A 23,676-nucleotide genomic window follows, 5' to 3' on the forward strand; every position below is an offset into this window, starting at 1 on the left:
ACTTGTCATGGCTCGGATTCGGGTCTTGATCAGGTGACCTTTTGCTGTGTGGTCTGTTTCCCTCTCTGTTGAGACACAGCCCGGTTAGTGTCTGCCCAGATGCTGATGGTTCTTTTGTCCTTCCTTTTTTTGGTTTGCTTCACTTCAGGTGTGTTTCATTTTCTCTTTTGGTTCTGTCCTATCAGATTTTAGGATGGGCTTTAGATAATCACCTCTCACTGACTTTCTTTGCTGGCTATACTTCCATGTAGATGGTGTTTGGAGGTCCAGCTCCCCAGCCAGGGATTTTCTTGCTTGATTAACCTCAGTTGATTTTCCTGTGGTCTGACTGTGAGTCCTCCTCCCCAGCACCCTTCCCTTTCTTTTATGTTTGGGAGTCTAGGAGGTTTTTCACTTAGCCCGTTAATTTTTTGTTTCTCTGTATTTATCCCTGTCTATCCTGTGTGAATGTGTTCCGCTTCTTACCCTGGGTTCTCGTCTGTCCCTGCACGCTCTCCTTTGTAGGTTTTGTCTTGTGGCCTCCATTTTGGTTCTTCAGGAGGTACGAGAAACCCCCGATGGCCTTTTAGGGAGCCAGGACCGAGGAGATGTTTTTAGGGTGTGAGGTTAGCTGTTAGAACCTTGCTCTTAGGTTTTTTCCTTTGCTGGTCACATGACCTCGTTGGCCTATTTAATCCTGCTCCGCCCTTCTGGCTTTGCTGGACTTCATTGTATAACTACTTTCTAGCTAGCCTGTGCTCTGTATCTAACTCTGTTAGTTTGCTTGGTCTACGGACCTCTGTGTTCTATATATTTTGTTTGTTTGTCTGTCTGCTACTATTTCTGTTAGGAGGTGTCCCATTTTCCTCCCAGTCTTTAGTACTTGTAGGGATTCCTTCCCCACATCTATAGGTCTCCGTACAGACTAGCTTAGGACTTTAGCAGGTCTGATCGCAGGATCAGGTCCCCTGTTACATCGTAGGGATAAAGCTGAGTTCTATCGTAGGGACAGATCTCCTCTCTTTCCTTAGCTCTGGTAGCAGAACATAACATTAGCGACTTTCCTAGTTTGTACAGGGACCAGTTGGGGTGCAGGTATGGCGTCTCTCTTTGTTTGTCCTTTGCTGATACCGTTACCTGTGTGAGTGTGTGAACACAGTCATAACACAACTGATGTATCAGAGCTGGAACAAATGCAACTGATGTAGCAGAGCTTCAACAATAGCAACTGATGTAGCAGAGCTGGAACAACAGCAACTTATGCAGCAGATCTGGTACAACAGCAACCGATGTAGCAGAGGTGGAGCAACAGCAACTGATGTAGTAGAGCTGGAACAACAGTAACTGATGTAGCAGAGCTGGAACAACAGCAATTGATGTAGTAGAGCTGGAACAACAGTAACTGATGTAGCAGAGCTGGAACAGCAGCAACTGATGTAGCTGAGCTGGATCAACAGCAACTGATCTAGCACAGCTGGAACAACAGCAACTGATGTAGCCGATCTGGAACAACAGCAACTGATGTAGCAGACCTGGAACAACAGCAACTGATGTAGCAGAGCTGGATCAACAGCAAATGATGTAGCAGAGCTGGAACAACAGCAAATGATGTAGCTGAGCTGGAACAACAGTAACTGATGTAGCAGATGTGTAACAATAGCAACTGATGTAGTAGAACTGGATCAACAGCAACTGATCTAGCACAGCTGGAACAACAGCAACTGATGTAGCAGATCTGGAACAACAGCAACTGATGTAGCAGATCTGGAACAACAGCAACTGATGTAGCAGACCTGGAACAACAGCAACTGATGTAGCAGAGCTGGATCAACAGCAAATGATGTAGCAGAGCTGGAACAACAGCAACTGATGTAGCAGATGTGTAACAATAGCAACTGATGTAGTAGAACTGGCTCAAGAGCAACTGATCTAGCACAGCTGGAACAACAGCAACTGATGTAGCAGATCTGGAACAACAGCAACTGATGTAGCAGACCTGGAACAACAGCAACTGATGTAGCAGAGCTGGATCAACAGCAACTGATGTAGCAGAGCTGGAACAACAGCAACTGATGTAGCAGATCTGGAACAACAGCTACTGATGTAGCAGATCTGGAACAACAGCCACTGATGTAGCAGACCTGGAACAACAGCAACTGATGTAGCAGACCTGGAACAATAGCAACTGATGTAGCAGAGGTGGAACAATAGCAACTGATGTTGGTGGGTCAAGTTTTCTAGGAAGGGTAGGGGTTGGTGAAAGCTTGCGGTTAGTATAACTGGTGTATGACATAAGGGAATAAGCCTCTGGTAGACATCTTGGATTTAGCATTGATAGTCACCGTGCCCAATGCTTCCAGCAGCTGGTCCACCTGAAATCAGTGGATTAAAACAATCTACAGTATGTCTAATTTGTGCTTTCTGTAGAAATGATATTAAATGTGCAGTCAAACTTCTGTCTGATAGGAGAATAAAGATAATAAAAAGTCCAACAAGGCAGTATCCTGCTGCAGCCGGGTACTTTACCGCCAGGAATGATTTGTGAGATTTTTGTGGACAAAGGGGATAATTTTCTGAAAATGAGGAGGAGCAAAGTCCAGTGAAGATTTATAGTTTTTTTTTCTACTTTTGACAATAGTTTTGTCACGTTGGATATTCTGTCCGATCAGCCGGTTGCGTGGTATCGAACAGAAGCTCAGAAGATTGATACATTGTTTCATGGGAATCTTGATTCACAATATATGTGGTTGATGGACAGGAAGATAAATAATAATAATCATAAACGATTAATACTTATGCAATCAGTTATTGTGTGTTTATTGCCTGTACTATATATGTTTAGCACTGAACACATCACAGACTACACGGTCACATAATAGAGATGTTGGAGGCTCAGGGTTTAAGAGACGGCGGCGTGCGGAGCTTCATGCAGCTTCTGACTAACAGGCTGATAGAAAGGTCATCAGAGCCGTCTGTTTACCGCGAAAAGCTCTGATGATTGTGAGCGAAGAAGGAAAGTAACTTATCAGACGACATCACGTAACGCCAGAAATAACAAACGCTGCAACATCAACTCCATTACTAGGGAAATTGGTCCTTACTGTAGAAGGACAGACTGAAAGGATCTGCACAGCAAGGAGCTGTAACAGTCACTCCCCATCACTGAATAAATGAAGTATACAACTTCCCAGAGCTCGAAGAGTGTAACAAACCCCAAGATACAAATGATCTGTGCTGCACCTATATTACAATGGGAGGCAGTATTATAGTAGTTATATTCTTGTACATAGGAGCAGTATTATAGTAGTTATATTCTTGTACATAGGAGCAGTATTATAGTAGTTATATTCTTGTACATAGGGGCAGTATTATAGTAGTTATATTCTTGTACATAGGGGCAGTATTATAGTCGTTATATTCTTGTACATAGGGGGCAGTATTATAGTAGTTATATTCTTGTACATAGGGGGCAGTATTATAGTAGCTATATTCTTGTACATAGGAGCAGTATTATAGTAGTTATATTCTTGTACATAGGAGCAGTATTATAGTAGTTATATTCTTGTACATAGGAGCAGTATTATAGTAGTTATATTCTTGTACTTAGGGGGCAGTATTATAGCAGTTATAGTCTTGTACATAGGAGCAGTATTATAGTAGTTATATTCTTGTACATAGGAGCAGTATTATAGTAGTTATATTCTTGTAACTAGGGGCAGTATTATAGTAATTATATTCTTGTACATAGGGGTAGTATTATAGTAGTTATATTCTTGTACACGGGAGCAGTATTATACTAGTTATATTCTTGTAACTAGGGGCAGTATTATAGTAATTATATTCTTGTACATAGGGGGTAGTATTATAGTAGTTATATTCTTGTACACAGGAGCAGTATTATAGTAGTTATATTCTTGTACATAGGAGCAGTATTATAGTAGTTATATTCTTGTACATAGGAGCAGTATTATAGTAGTTATATTCTTGTACATAGGAGCAGTATTATAGTAGTTATATTCTTGTACATAGGAGCAGTATTATAGTAGTTATATTCTTGTACATAGGAGCAGTATTATAGTAGTTATATTCTTGTACATAGGAGCAGTATTATAGTAGTTATATTCTTGTACATAGGGGCAGTATTATAGTAGTTATATTCTTGTACATGGGGGCAGTATTATAGTAGTTATATTCTTGTACATAGGAGCAGTATTATAGTAGTTATATTCTTGTACATAGGGGCAGTATTATAGTAGTTATATTCTTGTACATGGGGGCAGTATTATAGTAGTTATATTCGTGTACATAGGAGCAGTATTATAGTAGTTATATTCTTGTACATAGGGGGCAGTATTATAGTAGCTATATTCTTGTACATAGGGGGCAGTATTATAGTAGTTATATTCTTGTACATAGGAGCAGTATTATAGTAGTTATATTCTTGTACATACGGGCAGTATTATAGTAGTTATATTCTTGTACATAGGGGGCAGTATTATAGTAGTTATATTCTTGTATATAGGGGCAGTATTATAGCAGTTATATTCTTGTACATAGGGGCAGTATTATAGTAGTTATATTCTTGTACATAGGGGCAGTATTATAGCAGTTATATTCTTGTACATAGGGGCAGTATTATAGTAGTTATATTCTTGTACATAGGAGCAGTTTTATAGTAGTTATATTCTTGTACATAGGAGCAGTATTATAGTAGTTATATTCTTGTACATAGGAGCAGTATTATAGTAGTTATATTCTTGTACATAGGAGCAATATTATAGTAATTATATTCTTGTACATAGGGGCAGTATTATAGTAGTTATATTCTTGTACATGGGGGCAGTATTATAGTAGTTATATTCTTGTACATAGGAGCAGTATTATAGTAGTTATATTCTTGTACATAGGGGGCAGTATTATAGTAGCTATATTCTTGTACATAGGGGGCAGTATTATAGTAGTTATATTCTTGTACATAGGAGCAGTATTATAGTAGTTATATTCTTGTACATATGGGCAGTATTATAGTAGTTATATTCTTGTACATAGGGGGCAGTATTATAGTAGTTATATTCTTGTATATAGGGGGCAGTATTATAGTAGTTATATTCTTCTACATAGGAGCAGTATTATAGTAGTTATATTCTTGTACATAGGGGCAGTATTATCGTAGTTATATTCTTGTACATAGGGGCAGTATTATAGTAGTTATATTCTTGTATATAGGGGGCAGTATTATAGTAGTTATATTCTTGTACATAGGGGCAGTATTATAGCAGTTATATTATTGTACATAGGAGCAGTATTATAGTAGTTATATTCTTGTACATAGGAGCAGTATTATAGTAGTTATATTATTGTACATAGGAACAGTATTATAGTACTTAAATTCTTGTACATAGGGGCAGTATTATAGTAGTTATATTATTGTACATAGGAGCAGTATTATAGTAGTTATATTCTTGTACATAGGGGCAGTATTATAGTAGTTATATTCTTGTACATCGAAGCAGCATTATAGTAGATATATTCTTGTACATAGGGGCAGTATTATAGTAGTTATAGTCTTGTACATAGGGGCAGTATTATAGTACTTATATTCTTGTACATCGGAGCACTATTATAGTAGTTATATTCTTGTACATAGGTGGCAGTATTATAGTAGTTATATTCTTGTACATAGGAGCAGTATTATAGTAGTTATATTCTTGTACATAGGGGCAGTATTATAGTAGTTATATTCTTGTACATAGGGGCAGTATTATAGTAGTTATATTCTTGTACATAGGAGCAGTATTATAGTAGTTATATGCTTGTACATAGGGGCAGTATTATAGTAGTTATATTCTTGTACATAGGAGCAGTATTATAGTAGTTATATTCTTGTACATAGGAGCAGTATTATAGTAGTTATATTATTGTACAAAGGAGCAGCATTATAGTACTTATATTCTTGTACATAGGGGCAGTATTATAGTAGCTATATTATTGTACATAGGAGCAGTATTATAGTAGTTATATTCTTGTACATAGGGGGAGTATTATAGTAGGTATTTACTTGTACATAGGGGGCAGTATTATAGTAGTTATATTCTTGTACATAGGGGCAGTATTATAGTAGTTATATTCTTGTACATCGAAGCAGTATTATAGTAGTTATATTCTTGTACATAGGGACAGTATTATAGTAGTTATAGTCTTGTACATAGGGGCAGTATTATAGTACTTATATTCTTGTACATCGGAGCAGTATTATAGTAGTTATATTCTTGTACATAGGAGCAGTATTATAGTAGTTATATTCTTGTACATAGGGGCAGTATTATAGTAGTTATATTCTTGTACATAGGGGCAGTATTATAGTAGTTATATTCTTGTACATAGGGGCAGTATTATAGTAGTTATATTCTTGTACATAGGGGCAGTATTATAGTAGTTATATTCTTGTACATAGGGGCAGTATTATAGTAGTTATATTCTTGTACATCGGAGCAGTATTATAGTAGTTATATTCTTGTACATAGGGGGCAGTATTATAATAGTTTTATTCTTGCACAGAAGAGCAGTATTATAGAAGTTATATTCTTGTACATAGGAGCAGTATTATAGTAGTTATATTCTTGTACATAGGGGCAGTATTATAGTAGTTATATTCTGTACATAGAGGGCAGTATTATAGTAGTTATATTCTTGTACATAGGAGCAGTATTATAGTAGTTATATTCTTGTACATAGGGGGCAGTATTATAGTAGTTATATTCTTGTACATAGGAGCAGTATTATAGTAGTTATATTCTTGTACATAGGAGCAGTATTATAGTAGTTATATTCTTGTACATAGGGGGCAGTATTATAGTAGTTATATTCTTGTATATAGGGGGCAGTATTATAGTAGTTATATTCTTGTACATAGGAGGCAGTATTATAGTAGTTATATTCTTGTACATAGGAGCAGTATTATAGTAGTTATATTCTTGTACATAGGGGCAGTATTATAGTAGTTATATTCTTGTATATAGGAGCAGTATTATAGTAGTTATATTCTTGTACATAGGAGCAGTATTATAGTAGTTATATTCTGGTACATAGGAGCAGTATTATAGTAGCTATATTCTTGTACATAGGAGCAGTATTATAATAGTTATATTCTTGTACATAGTAGCAGTATTATAGTAGTTATATTCTTGCACATAGGGGCAGTGTTATAGTAGTTATATTCTTGTACATAGGAGCAGTATTATAGTAGTTATATTCTTGTACAAAGGGGCAGTATTATAGTAGTTATATTCTTGAATATAGGAGCAGTATTATAGTAGTTATATTCTTGTAGATAGGAGCAGTATTATAGTAGTTATATTCTTGTACATAGGAGCAGTATTATAGTAGTTATATTCTTGTACATAGGGGGCAGTATTATAGTAGTTATATTCCTGTATATAGGAGCAGTATTATAGTAGTTATATTCTTGTACATAGGAGCAGTATTATAGTAGTTATATTCTGGTACATAGGAGCAGTATTATAGTAGCTATATTCTTGTACATAGGAGCAGTATTATAGTAGTTATATTCTTGTACATAGGAGCAGTATTATAGTAGTCATATTCTTGCACATAGGGCAGTATTATAGTAGTTATATTCTTGTACATAGGAGCAGTATTATAGTAGTTATATTCTGGTACATAGGAGCAGTATTATAGTAGCTATATTCTTGTACATAGGAGCAGTATTATAATAGTTATATTCTTGTACATAGTAGCAGTATTATAGTAGTTATATTCTTGCACATAGGGGCAGTGTTATAGTAGTTATATTCTTGTACATAGGAGCAGTATTATAGTAGTTATATTCTTGTACATAGGAGCAGTATTATAGTAGTTATATTCTTGTACATAGGGGGCAGTATTATAGTAGTTATATTCTTGTACATAGGAGCAGTATTATAGTAGTTATATTCTTGTACATAGGAGCAGTATTATAGTAGTTATATTCTTGAACATAGGGGCAGTATTATAGTAGTTATATTCTTGTATATAGGGGGCAGTATTATAGTAGTTATATTCTTGTACATAGGAGCAGTATTATAGTAGATATATTCTTGTACGTAGGGGCAGTATTATAGTAGTTATATTCTTGCATATAGGGGGCAGTATTATAGTAGTTATATTCTTGCACATAGGGGCAGTATTATAGTAGTTATATTCTTGTACATAGGAGCAGTATTATAGTAGTTATATTCTTGTACATAGGGGCAGTATTATAGTAGTTATATTCTTGTATATATGGGCATTATTATAGTAGTTATATTCTTGTACATAGGGGCAGTATTATAGTAGTTATATTCTTGTACATAGGGGGCAGTATTATAGTAGTTATATTCTTGTACATAGGAGCAGTATTATAGTAGTTATATTCTTGTACATAGGAGCAGTATTATAGCAGCTATATTCTTGTACATAGGAGCAGTATTATAGTAGTCATATTCTTGTACATAGGAGCAGTATTATAATAGTTATATTCCTGTACATAGGGGCAGTATTATAGTAGTTATATTCTTGTACATAGGGAGCAGTATTATAGTAGTTATATTCTTGTACATAGGGGCAGTATTATAGTAGTTATATTCTTGTACATAGGGACAGTATTATAGTAGTTATATTATTGTACATAGGAGCAGTATTATAGTAGTTATATTCTTGTACATAGGGGGCAGTATTATAGTAGGTATATTCTTGTACATAGCGGGCAGTATTTTAGTAGTTATATTCTTGTACATAGGGGCAGTATTATAGTAGTTATATTCTTGTACATCGAAGCAGTATTATAGTAGTTATATTCTTGAACATAGGGGCAGTATTATAGTAGTTATAGTCTTGTACATAGGGGCAGTATTATAGTACTTATATTCTTGTACATCGGAGCAGTATTATAGTAGTTATATTCTTGTACATCGGAGCAGTATTATAGTAGTTATATTCTTGTACATAGGGGGCAGTATTATAGTAGTTTTATTCTTGCACAGAAGAGCAGTATTATAGAAGTTATATTCTTGTACATAGGAGCAGTATTATAGTAGTTATATTCTTGTACATAGGAGCAGTATTATAGTAGTTATATTCTTGTACATAGGAGCAGTATTATAGTAGTTATATTCTTGTACATAGGAGCAGTATTATAGTAGTTATATTCTTGTAACTAGGGGCAGTATTATAGTAATTATATTCTTGTACATAGGGGGTAGTATTATAGTAGTTATATTCTTGTACACAGGAGCAGTATTATAGTAGTTATATTCTTGTACATAGGAGCAGTATTATAGTAGTTATATTCTTGTACATAGGAGCAGTATTATAGTAGTTATATTCTTGTACATAGGAGCAGTATTATAGTAGTTATATTCTTGTACATAGGAGCAGTATTATAGTAGTTATATTCTTGTACATAGGAGCAGTATTATAGTAGTTATATTCTTGTACATAGGAGCAGTATTATAGTAGTTATATTCTTGTACATAGGAGCAGTATTATAGTAGTTATATTCTTGTACATAGGAGCAGTATTATAGTAGTTATATTCTTGTACATAGGAGCAGTATTATAGTAATTATATTCTTGTACATAGGGGCAGTATTATAGTAGTTATATTCTTGTACATGGGGGCAGTATTATAGTAGTTATATTCTTGTACATAGGAGCAGTATTATAGTAGTTATATTCTTGTACATAGGGGGCAGTATTATAGTAGCTATATTCTTGTACATAGGGGGCAGTATTATAGTAGTTATATTCTTGTACATAAGAGCAGTATTATAGTAGTTATATTCTTGTACATACGGGCAGTATTATAGTAGTTATATTCTTGTACATAGGGGGCAGTATTATAGTAGTTATATTCTTGTATATAGGGGCAGTATTATAGCAGTTATATTCTTGTACATAGGGGCAGTATTATAGTAGTTATATTCTTGTACATAGGGGCAGTATTATAGCAGTTATATTCTTGTACATAGGGGCAGTATTATAGTAGTTATATTCTTGTACATAGGAGCAGTTTTATAGTAGTTATATTCTTGTACAAAGGAGCAGTATTATAGTAGTTATATTCTTGTACATAGGAGCAGTATTATAGTAGTTATATTCTTGTACATAGGAGCAATATTATAGTAATTATATTCTTGTACATAGGGGCAGTATTATAGTAGTTATATTCTTGTACATGGGGGCAGTATTATAGTAGTTATATTCTTGTACATAGGAGCAGTATTATAGTAGTTATATTCTTGTACATAGGGGGCAGTATTATAGTAGCTATATTCTTGTACATAGGGGGCAGTATTATAGTAGTTATATTCTTGTACATAGGAGCAGTATTATAGTAGTTATATTCTTGTACATATGGGCAGTATTATAGTAGTTATATTCTTGTACATAGGGGGCAGTATTATAGTAGTTATATTCTTGTATATAGGGGGCAGTATTATAGTAGTTATATTCTTCTACATAGGAGCAGTATTATAGTAGTTATATTCTTGTACATAGGGGCAGTATTATAGTAGTTATATTCTTGTACATAGGGGCAGTATTATAGTAGTTATATTCTTGTATATAGGGGGCAGTATTATAGTAGTTATATTCTTGTACATAGGAGCAGTATTATAGTAGTTATATTCTTGTACATAGGGGCAGTATTATAGTAGTTATATTATTGTACATAGGAGCAGTGTTATAGTAGTTATATTCTTGTACATAGGAGCAGTATTATAGTAGTTATATTATTGTACATAGGAACAGTATTATAGTACTTATATTCTTGTACATAGGGGCAGTATTATAGTAGTTATATTATTGTACATAGGAGCAGTATTATAGTAGTTATATTCTTGTGCATAGGGGCAGTATTATAGTAGATATATTCTTGTACATCGAAGCAGCATTATAGTAGTTATATTCTTGTACATACGGGCAGTATTATAGTAGTTATAGTCTTGTACATAGGGGCAGTATTATAGTGCTTATATTCTTGTACATCGGAGCACTATTATAGTAGTTATATTCTTGTACATAGGTGGCAGTATTATAGTAGTTATATTCTTGTACATAGGAGCAGTATTATAGTAGTTATATTCTTGTACATAGGGGCAGTATTATAGTAGTTATATTCTTGTACATAGGGGCAGTATTATAGTCGTTATATTCTTGTACATAGGAGCAGTATTATAGTAGTTATATGCTTGTACATAGGGCCAGTATTATAGTAGTTATATTCTTGTACATAGGAGCAGTATTATAGTAGTTATATTTTTGTACATAGGGGCAGTATTATAGTAGTTATATTCTTGTACATAGGAGCAGTATTATAGTAGTTATATTCTTGTACATAGGGAGCAGTATTATAATAGTTATATTCTTGTACATAGGGGCAGTATTATAGTAGTTATATTATTGTACATAGGAGCAGTATTATAGTAGTTATATTCTTGTACATAGGAGCAGTATTATAGTAGTTATATTATTGTACAAAGGAGCAGTATTATAGTACTTATATTCTTGTACATAGGGGCAGTATTATAGTAGTTATATTATTGTACATAGGAGCAGTATTATAGTAGTTATATTCTTGTACATGGGGGCAGTATTATAGTAGGTATATTCTTGTACATAGGGGGCAGTATTATAGTAGTTATATTCTTGTACATAGGGGCAGTATTATAGTAGTTATATTCTTGTACATCGAAGCAGTATTATATTAGTTATATTCTTGTACATAGGGACAGTATTATAGTAGTTATAGTCTTGTACATAGGGGCAGTATTATAGTACTTATATTCTTGTACATCGGAGCAGTGTTATAGTAGTTATATTCTTGTACATAGGAGCAGTATTATAGTAGTTATATTCTTGTACATAGGGGCAGTATTATAGTAGTTATATTCTTGTACATAGGGGCAGTATTATAGTAGTTATATTCTTGTACATAGGGGCAGTATTATAGTAGTTATATTCTTGTACATAGGGGCAGTATTATAGTAGTTATATTCTTGTACATAGGGGCAGTATTATAGTAGTTATATTCTTGTACATCGGAGCAGTATTATAGTAGTTATATTCTTGTACATCGGAGCAGTATTATAGTAGTTATATTCTTGTACATAGGGGGCAGTATTATAATAGTTTTATTCTTGCACAGAAGAGCAGTATTATAGAAGTTATATTCTTGTACATAGGAGCAGTATTATAGTAGTTATATTCTTGTACATAGGGGCAGTATTATAGTAGTTATATTCTTGTACATAGAGGGCAGTATTATAGTAGTTATATTCTTGTACATAGGAGCAGTATTATAGTAGTTATATTCTTGTACATAGGGGGCAGTATTATAGTAGTTATATTCTTGTACATAGGAGCAGTATTATAGTAGTTATATTCTTGTACATAGGAGCAGTATTATAGTAGTTATATTCTTGTACATAGGGGGCAGTATTATAGTAGTTATATTCTTGTATATAGGGGGCAGTATTATAGTAGTTATATTCTTGTACATAGGAGGCAGTATTATAGTAGTTATATTCTTGTACATAGGAGCAGTATTATAGTAGTTATATTCTTGTACATGGGGGCAGTATTATAGTAGTTATATTCTTGTATATAGGAGCAGTATTATAGTAGTTATATTCTTGTACATAGGAGCAGTATTATAGTAGTTATATTCTGGTACATAGGAGCAGTATTATAGTAGCTATATTCTTGTACATAGGAGCAGTATTATAGTAGTTATATTCTTGTACATAGGAGCAGTATTATAGTAGTCATATTCTTGCACATAGGGGCAGTATTATAGTAGTTATATTCTTGTACATAGGAGCAGTATTATAGTAGTTATATTCTGGTACATAGGAGCAGTATTATAGTAGCTATATTCTTGTACATAGGAGCAGTATTATAATAGTTATATTCTTGTACATAGTAGCAGTATTATAGTAGTTATATTCTTGCACATAGGGGCAGTGTTATAGTAGTTATATTCTTGTACATAGGAGCAGTATTATAGTAGTTATATTCTTGTACAAAGGGGCAGTATTATAGTAGTTATATTCTTGAATATAGGAGCAGTATTATAGTAGTTATATTCTTGTACATAGGAGCAGTTTTATAGTAGTTATATTCTTGTACAAAGGAGCAGTATTATAGTAGTTATATTCTTGTACATAGGAGCAGTATTATAGTAGTTATATTCTTGCACATAGGAGCAATATTATAGTAATTATATTCTTGTACATAGGGGCAGTATTATAGTAGTTATATTCTTGTACATGGGGGCAGTATTATAGTAGTTATATTCTTGTACATAGGAGCAGTATTATAGTAGTTATATTCTTGTACATAGGGGGCAGTATTATAGTAGCTATATTCTTGTACATAGGGGGCAGTATTATAGTAGTTATATTCTTGTACATAGGAGCAGTATTATAGTAGTTATATTCTTGTACATATGGGCAGTATTATAGTAGTTATATTCTTGTACATAGGGGGCAGTATTATAGTAGTTATATTATTGTACATAGGAGCAGTATTATAGTAGTTATATTCTTGTGCATAGGGGCAGTATTATAGTAGATATATTCTTGTACATCGAAGCAGCATTATAGTAGTTATATTCTTGTACATACGGGCAGTATTATAGTAGTTATAGTCTTGTACATAGGGGCAGTATTATAGTACTTATATTCTTGTACATCGGAGCACTATTATAGTAGTTATATTCTTGTACATAGGTGGCAGTATTATAGTAGTTATATTCTTGTACATAGGAGCAGTATTATAGTAGTTATATTCTTGTACATAGGGGCAGTATTATAGTAGTTATATTCTTGTACATAGGGGCAGTATTATAGTAGTTATATTCTTGTACATAGGAGCAGTATTATAGTAGTTATATGCTTGTACATAGGGCCAGTATTATAGTAGTTATATTCTTGTACATAGGAGCAGTATTATAGTAGTTATATTTTTGTACATAGGGGCAGTATTATAGTAGTTATATTCTTGTACATAGGAGCAGTATTATAGTAGTTATATTCTTGTACATAGGGAGCAGTATTATAGTAGTTATATTCTTGTACATAGGGGCAGTATTATAGTAGTTATATTCTTGTACATAGGAGCAGTATTATAGTAGTTATATTCTTGTACATAGGAGCAGTATTATAGTAGTTATATTCTTGTACATAGGAGCAGTATTATAGTAGTTATATTCTTGTACATAGGAGCAGTATTATAGTAGTTATATTCTTGTAAATAGGAGCAGTATTATAGTAGTTATATTCTTGTACATAGGAGCAGTATTATAGTAGTTATATTCTTGTACATAGGAGCAGTATTATAGTAGTTATATTCTTGTACATAGGAGCAGTATTATAGTAATTATATTCTTGTACATAGGGGCAGTATTATAGTAGTTATATTCTTGTACATGGGGGCAGTATTATAGTAGTTATATTCTTGTACATAGGGGGCAGTATTATAGTAGCTATATTCTTGTACATAGGGGGCAGTATTATAGTAGTTATATTCTTGTACATAGGAGCAGTATTATAGTAGTTATATTCTTGTACATACGGGCAGTATTATAGTAGTTATATTCTTGTACATAGGGGGCAGTATTATAGTAGTTATATTCTTCTATATAGGGGAAGTATTATAGCAGTTATATTCTTGTACATAGGGGCAGTATTATAGTAGTTATATTCTTGTACATAGGGGCAGTATTATAGCAGTTATATTCTTGTACATAGGGGCAGTATTATAGTAGTTATATTCTTGTACATAGGAGCAGTTTTATAGTAGTTATATTCTTGTACAAAGGAGCAGTATTATAGTAGTTATATTCTTGTACATATGAGCAGTATTATAGTAGTTATATTCTTGTACATAGGAGCAATATTATAGTAATTATATTCTTGTACATAGGGGCAGTATTATAGTAGTTATATTCTTGTACATGGGGGCAGTATTATAGTAGTTATATTCTTGTACATAGGAGCAGTATTATAGTAGTTATATTCTTGTACATAGGGGGCAGTATTATAGTAGCTATATTCTTGTACATAGGGGGCAGTATTATAGTAGTTATATTCTTGTACATAGGAGCAGTATTATAGTAGTTATATTCTTGTACATATGGGCAGTATTATAGTAGTTATATTCTTGTACATAGGGGGCAGTATTATAGTAGTTATATTCTTGTATATAGGGGGCAGTATTATAGTAGTTATATTCTTCTACATAGGAGCAGTATTATAGTAGTTATATTCTTGTACATAGGGGCAGTATTATAGTAGTTATATTCTTGTACATAGGGGCAGTATTATAGTAGTTATATTCTTGTATATAGGGGGCAGTATTATAGTAGTTATATTCTTGTACATAGGAGCAGTATTATAGTAGTTATATTCTTGTACATAGGGGCAGTATTATAGTAGTTATATTATTGTACATAGGAGCAGTATTATAGTAGTTATATTCTTGTACATAGGAGCAGTATTATAGTAGTTATATTATTGTACATAGGAACAGTATTATAGTACTTATATTCTTGTACATAGGGGCAGTATTATAGTAGTTATATTATTGTACATAGGAGCAGTATTATAGTAGTTATATTCTTGTGCATAGGGGCAGTATTATAGTAGATATATTCTTGTACATCGAAGCAGCATTATAGTAGTTATATTCTTGTACATACGGGCAGTATTATTGTAGTTATAGTCTTGTACATAGGGGCAGTATTATAGTACTTATATTCTTGTACATCGGAGCACTATTATAGTAGTTATATTCTTGTACATAGGTGGCAGCATTATAGTAGTTATATTCTTGTACATAGGAGCAGTATTATAGTAGTTATATTCTTGTACATAGGAGCAGTATTATAGTAGTTATATGCTTGTACATAGGGCCAGTATTATAGTAGTTATATTCTTGTACATAGGAGCAGTATTATAGTAGTTATATTTTTGTACATAGGGGCAGTATTATAGTAGTTATATTCTTGTACATAGGAGCAGTATTATAGTAGTTATATTCTTGTACATAGGGAGCAGTATTATAATAGTTATATTCTTGTACATAGGGGCAGTATTATAGTAGTTATATTATTGTACATAGGAGCAGTATTATAGTAGTTATATTCTTGTACATAGGAGCAGTATTATAGTAGTTATATTATTGTACAAAGGAGCAGTATTATAGTACTTATATTCTTGTACATAGGGGCAGTATTATAGTAGTTATATTATTGTACATAGGAGCAGTATTATAGTAGTTATATTCTTGTACATAGGGGCAGTATTATAGTAGGTATATTCTTGTACATAGGGGGCAGTATTATAGTAGTTATATTCTTGTACATAGGGGCAGTATTATAGTAGTTATATTCTTGTACATAGGGGGCAGTATTATAGTAGTTATATTCTTGTACATAGGGGCAGTATTATAGTAGTTATATTCTTGTACATCGAAGCAGTATTATAGTAGTTATATTCTTGTACATAGGGACAGTATTATAGTAGTTATAGTCTTGTACATAGGGGCAGTATTATAGTACTTATATTCTTGTACATCGGAGCAGTATTATAGTAGTTATATTCTTGTACATAGGAGCAGTATTATAGTAGTTATATTCTTGTACATAGGGGCAGTATTATAGTAGTTATATTCTTGTACATAGGGGCAGTATTATAGTAGTTATATTCTTGTACATAGGGGCAGTATTATAGTAGTTATATTCTTGTACATAGGGGCAGTATTATAGTAGTTATATTCTTGTACATAGGGGCAGTATTATAGTAGTTATATTCTTGTACATCGCAGCAGTATTATAGTAGTTATATTCTTGTACATCGGAGCAGTATTATAGTAGTTATATTCTTGTACATAGGGGGCAGTATTATAATAGTTTTATTCTTGCACAGAAGAGCAGTATTATAGAAGATATATTCTTGTACATAGGAGCAGTATTATAGTAGTTATATTCTTGTACATAGGGGCAGTATTATAGTAGTTATATTCTTGTACATAGAGGGCAGTATTATAGTAGTTATATTCTTGTACATAGGAGCAGTATTATAGTAGTTATATTCTTGTACATAGGGGGCAGTATTATAGTAGTTATATTCTTGTACATAGGAGCAGTATTATAGTAGTTATATTCTTGTACATAGGAGCAGTATTATAGTAGTTATATTCTTGTACATAGGGGGCAGTATTATAGTAGTTATATTCTTGTATATAGGGGGCAGTATTATAGTAGTTATATTCTTGTACATAGGAGGCAGTATTATAGTAGTTATATTCTTGTACATAGGAGCAGTATTATAGTAGTTATATTCTTGTACATAGGGGCAGTATTATAGTAGTTATATTCTTGTATATAGGAGCAGTATTATAGTAGTTATATTCTTGTACATAGGAGCAGTATTATAGTAGTTATATTCTGGTACATAGGAGCAGTATTATAGTAGCTATATTCTTGTACATAGGAGCAGTATTATAGTAGTTATATTCTTGTACATAGGAGCAGTATTATAGTAGTCATATTCTTGCACATAGGGGCAGTATTATAGTAGTTATATTCTTGTACATAGGAGCAGTATTATAGTAGTTATATTCTGGTACATAGGAGCAGTATTATAGTAGCTATATTCTTGTACATAGGAGCAGTATTATAATAGTTATATTCTTGTACATAGTAGCAGTATTATAGTAGTTATATTCTTGCACATAGGGGCAGTGTTATAGTAGTTATATTCTTGTACATAGGAGCAGTATTATAGTAGTTATATTCTTGTACATAGGAGCAATATTATAGTAATTATATTCTTGTACATAGGGGCAGTATTATAGTAGTTATATTCTTGTACATGGGGGCAGTATTATAGTAGTTATATTCTTGTACATAGGAGCAGTATTATAGTAGTTATATTCTTGTACATAGGGGGCAGTATTATAGTAGCTATATTCTTGTACATAGGGGGCAGTATTATAGTAGTTATATTCTTGTACATAGGAGCAGTATTATAGTAGTTATATTCTTGTACATATGGGCAGTATTATAGTAGTTATATTCTTGTACATAGGGGGCAGTATTATAGTAGTTATATTCTTGTATATAGGGGGCAGTATTATAGTAGTTATATTCTTCTACATAGGAGCAGTATTATAGTAGTTATATTCTTGTACATAGGGGCAGTATTATAGTAGTTATATTCTTGTACATAGGGGCAGTATTATAGTAGTTATATTCTTGTATATAGGGGGCAGTATTATAGTAGTTATATTCTTGTACATAGGAGCAGTATTATAGTAGTTATATTCTTGTACATAGGGGCAGTATTATAGTAGTTATATTATTGTACATAGGAGCAGTATTATAGTAGTTATATTCTTGTACATAGGAGCAGTATTATAGTAGTTATATTATTGTACATAGGAACAGTATTATAGTACTTATATTCTTGTACATAGGGGCAGTATTATAGTAGTTATATTATTGTACATAGGAGCAGTATTATAGTAGTTATATTCTTGTGCATAGGGGCAGTATTATAGTAGATATATTCTTGTACATCGAAGCAGCATTATAGTAGTTATATTCTTGTACATACGGGCAGTATTATTGTAGTTATAGTCTTGTACATAGGGGCAGTATTATAGTACTTATATTCTTGTACATCGGAGCACTATTATAGTAGTTATATTCTTGTACATAGGTGGCAGCATTATAGTAGTTATATTCTTGTACATAGGAGCAGTATTATAGTAGTTATATTCTTGTACATAGGAGCAGTATTATAGTAGTTATATGCTTGTACATAGGGCCAGTATTATAGTAGTTATATTCTTGTACATAGGAGCAGTATTATAGTAGTTATATTTTTGTACATAGGGGCAGTATTATAGTAGTTATATTCTTGTACATAGGAGCAGTATTATAGTAGTTATATTCTTGTACATAGGGAGCAGTATTATAATAGTTATATTCTTGTACATAGGGGCAGTATTATAGTAGTTATATTATTGTACATAGGAGCAGTATTATAGTAGTTATATTCTTGTACATAGGAGCAGTATTATAGTAGTTATATTATTGTACAAAGGAGCAGTATTATAGTACTTATATTCTTGTACATAGGGGCAGTATTATAGTAGTTATATTATTGTACATAGGAGCAGTATTATAGTAGTTATATTCTTGTACATAGGGGCAGTATTATAGTAGGTATATTCTTGTACATAGGGGGCAGTATTATAGTAGTTATATTCTTGTACATAGGGGCAGTATTATAGTAGTTATATTCTTGTACATAGGGGGCAGTATTATAGTAGTTATATTCTTGTACATAGGGGCAGTATTATAGTAGTTATATTCTTGTACATCGAAGCAGTATTATAGTAGTTATATTCTTGTACATAGGGACAGTATTATAGTAGTTATAGTCTTGTACATAGGGGCAGTATTATAGTACTTATATTCTTGTACATCGGAGCAGTATTATAGTAGTTATATTCTTGTACATAGGAGCAGTATTATAGTAGTTATATTCTTGTACATAGGGGCAGTATTATAGTAGTTATATTCTTGTACATAGGGGCAGTATTATAGTAGTTATATTCTTGTACATAGGGGCAGTATTATAGTAGTTATATTCTTGTACATAGGGGCAGTATTATAGTAGTTATATTCTTGTACATAGGGGCAGTATTATAGTAGTTATATTCTTGTACATCGCAGCAGTATTATAGTAGTTATATTCTTGTACATCGGAGCAGTATTATAGTAGTTATATTCTTGTACATAGGGGGCAGTATTATAATAGTTTTATTCTTGCACAGAAGAGCAGTATTATAGAAGATATATTCTTGTACATAGGAGCAGTATTATAGTAGTTATATTCTTGTACATAGGGGCAGTATTATAGTAGTTATATTCTTGTACATAGAGGGCAGTATTATAGTAGTTATATTCTTGTACATAGGAGCAGTATTATAGTAGTTATATTCTTGTACATAGGGGGCAGTATTATAGTAGTTATATTCTTGTACATAGGAGCAGTATTATAGTAGTTATATTCTTGTACATAGGAGCAGTATTATAGTAGTTATATTCTTGTACATAGGGGGCAGTATTATAGTAGTTATATTCTTGTATATAGGGGGCAGTATTATAGTAGTTATATTCTTGTACATAGGAGGCAGTATTATAGTAGTTATATTCTTGTACATAGGAGCAGTATTATAGTAGTTATATTCTTGTACATAGGGGCAGTATTATAGTAGTTATATTCTTGTATATAGGAGCAGTATTATAGTAGTTATATTCTTGTACATAGGAGCAGTATTATAGTAGTTATATTCTGGTACATAGGAGCAGTATTATAGTAGCTATATTCTTGTACATAGGAGCAGTATTATAGTAGTTATATTCTTGTACATAGGAGCAGTATTATAGTAGTCATATTCTTGCACATAGGGGCAGTATTATAGTAGTTATATTCTTGTACATAGGAGCAGTATTATAGTAGTTATATTCTGGTACATAGGAGCAGTATTATAGTAGCTATATTCTTGTACATAGGAGCAGTATTATAATAGTTATATTCTTGTACATAGTAGCAGTATTATAGTAGTTATATTCTTGCACATAGGGGCAGTGTTATAGTAGTTATATTCTTGTACATAGGAGCAGTATTATAGTAGTTATATTCTTGTACATAGGAGCAGTATTATAGTAGTTATATTCTTGTACATAGGGGCAGTATTATAGTAGTTATATTATTGTACATAGGAGCAGTATTATAGTAGTTATATTCTTGTACATACAGTGGTGGCCAAAAGTATTGGCACCCCTGCAATTCTGTCAGATAATACTCAGTTTCTTCCTGAAAATGATTGCAATCACAAATTCTTTGGTATTATTATCTTCATTTAATTTGTCTTCAATGAAAAAACACAAAATTAATTGTCCTAAAGCCAAATTGGATATAATTCCACACCAAACCTAAAAAAGGAGGTGGACAAAAGTATTGGCACTGTTTGAAAAATCCTGTGATGCTTCTCTAATTCGTGTAATTAACAGCACATGTAACTTACCTGTGGCACCTAACAGGTGTTGGCAATAACTAAATCACACTTGCAGCCAGTTAACATGGATTAAAGTTGACTCAACCTCTGTCCTGTGTCCTTGTGTGAACCACATTGAGCATGGAGAAAAGAAAGAAGACCAAAGAACTGTCTGAGGACTTGAGAAACCAAATTGTGAGGAAGCATGAGCAATCTCAAGGCTACAAGTCCATCTCCAAAGACCTGAATGTTCCTGTGTCTTCCGTGCGCAGTGTCATCCAGAAGTTTAAAGCCCATGGCACTGTGGCTAACCTCCCTAGATGTGGACGGAAAAGAAAAATTGACGAGAGATTTCAACGCAAGATTGTGCGGATGGTGGATAAAGAACCTCGACTAACATCCAAACAAGTTCAAGCTGCCCTGCAGTCCGAGGGTACAACAGTGTCAACCCGTACTATCCGTCGGCGTCTGAATGAAAAGGGACTGTATGGTAGGATACCCAGGAAGACCCCACTTCTTACCCCGAGACATAAAAAAGCCAGGCTGGAGTTTGCCAAAACTTACCTGAGAAAGCCTAAAACATTTTGGAAGAATGTTCTCTGGTCAGATGAGACAAAAGTAGAGCTTTTTGGGAAAAAGCATCAACATAGAGTGTACAGGAAAAAAAAAGAGGCATTCAAAGAAAAGAACATGGTCCCTACAGTCAAACATGGCGGAGGTTCCCTGATGTTTTGGGGTTGCTTTGCTGCCTCTGGCACTGGGCTGCTTGACCGTGTGCATGGCATTATGAAGTCTGAAGACTACCAACAAATTTTGCAGCATAATGTAGGGCCCAGTGTGAGAAAGCTGGGTCTCCCTCAGAGGTCATGGGTCTTCCAGCAGGACAATGACCCAAAACACACTTCCAAAAGCACTATAAAATGGTTTGAGAGAAAGCACTGGAGACTTCTAAGGTGGCCAGCAATGAATCCAGACCTGAATCCCATAGAACACCTGTGGAGAGATCTCAAAATGGCAGTTTGGAGAAGGCAGCCTTCAAATATCAGGGACCTGGAGCAGTTTGCCAAAGAAGAATGGTCTACAATTCCAGCAGAGCATTGTAAGAAACTCATTGATGGTTACCGGAAGCGGTTGTTCGCAGTTATTTTGGCTAAAGGTTGTGCAACCAAGTATTAGGCTGAGGGTGCCAATACTTTTGTCTGGCCCATTTTTGGAGTTTTGTGTGAAATGATCAATGATTTGATTTTCGCTTCATTCTCTTTTGTGTTTTTTCCTTGCAAGCAAATTAAATGAAGAGAATAATACCAAAGAATTTGTGATTGCAATAATTTTCAGGAAGAAACTGAGTATTATCTGACAGAATTGCAGGGGTGCCAATACTTCTGGCCACCACTGTAGGAGCAGTATTATAGTAGTTATATTATTGTACATAGGAGCAGTATTATAGTAGTTATATTCTTGTACATAGGAGCAGTATTATAGTAGTTATATTCTTGTACATAGGGACAGTATTATAGTAGTTATATTATTGTACATAGGAGCAGTATTATAGTAGTTATATTCTTGTACATAGGGGCAGTATTATAGTAGTTATATTCTTGTACATAGGGAGCAGTATTATAGTAGTTATATTCTTGTACATAGGGGCAGTATTATAGTAGTTATATTCTTGTACATAGGAGCAGTATTATAGTAGTTATATTCTTGTACATAGGAGCAGTATTATAGTAGTTATATTATTGTACATAGGAGCAGTATTATAGTACTTATATTCTTGTACATAGGGGCAGTATTATAGTAGTTATATTATTGTACATAGGAGCAGTATTATAGTAGTTATATTCTTGTACATAGGGGCAGTATTATAGTAGGTATATTCTTGTACATAGGGGGCAGTATTATAGTAGTTATATTCTTGTACATAGGGGCAGTATTATAGTAGTTATATTCTTGTACATCGAAGCAGTATTATAGTAGTTATATTCTTGTACATAGGGGCAGTATTATAGTAGTTATAGTCTTGTACATAGGGGCAGTATTATAGTACTTATATTCTTGTACATCGGAGCAGTATTATAGTAGTTATATTCTTGTACATAGGAGCAGTATTATAGTAGTTATATTCTTGTACATAGGGGCAGTATTATAGTAGTTATATTCTTGTAAATAGGGGCCGTATTATAGTAGTTATATTCTTGTACATAGGGGCAGTATTATAGTAGTTATATTCTTGTACATAGGGGCCGTATTATAGTAGTTATATTCTTGTACATAGGGGGCAGTATTATAGTAGTTATATTCTTGTACATAGGGGTAGTATTATAGTAGTTATATTCTTGTACATAGGGGCAGTATTATAGTAGTTATATTCTTGTACATAGGGGCAGTATTATAGTAGTTATATTCTTGTACATCGGAGCAGTATTATAGTAGTTATATTCTTGTACATAGGGGGCAGTATTATAGTAGTTTTATTCTTGCACAGAAGAGCAGTATTATAGAAGTTATAGTCTTGTACATAGGAGCAGTATTATAGTAGTTATATTCTTGTACATAGGGGCAGTATTATAGTAGTTATATTCTT

Source organism: Phyllobates terribilis, unplaced genomic scaffold, assembly GCF_046119375.1.
Source record: "Phyllobates terribilis strain yellow unplaced genomic scaffold, ASM4611937v1 Scaffold_3__8_contigs__length_932513732, whole genome shotgun sequence".
NCBI classification, from domain to species: Eukaryota; Metazoa; Chordata; class Amphibia; order Anura; family Dendrobatidae; genus Phyllobates; species Phyllobates terribilis.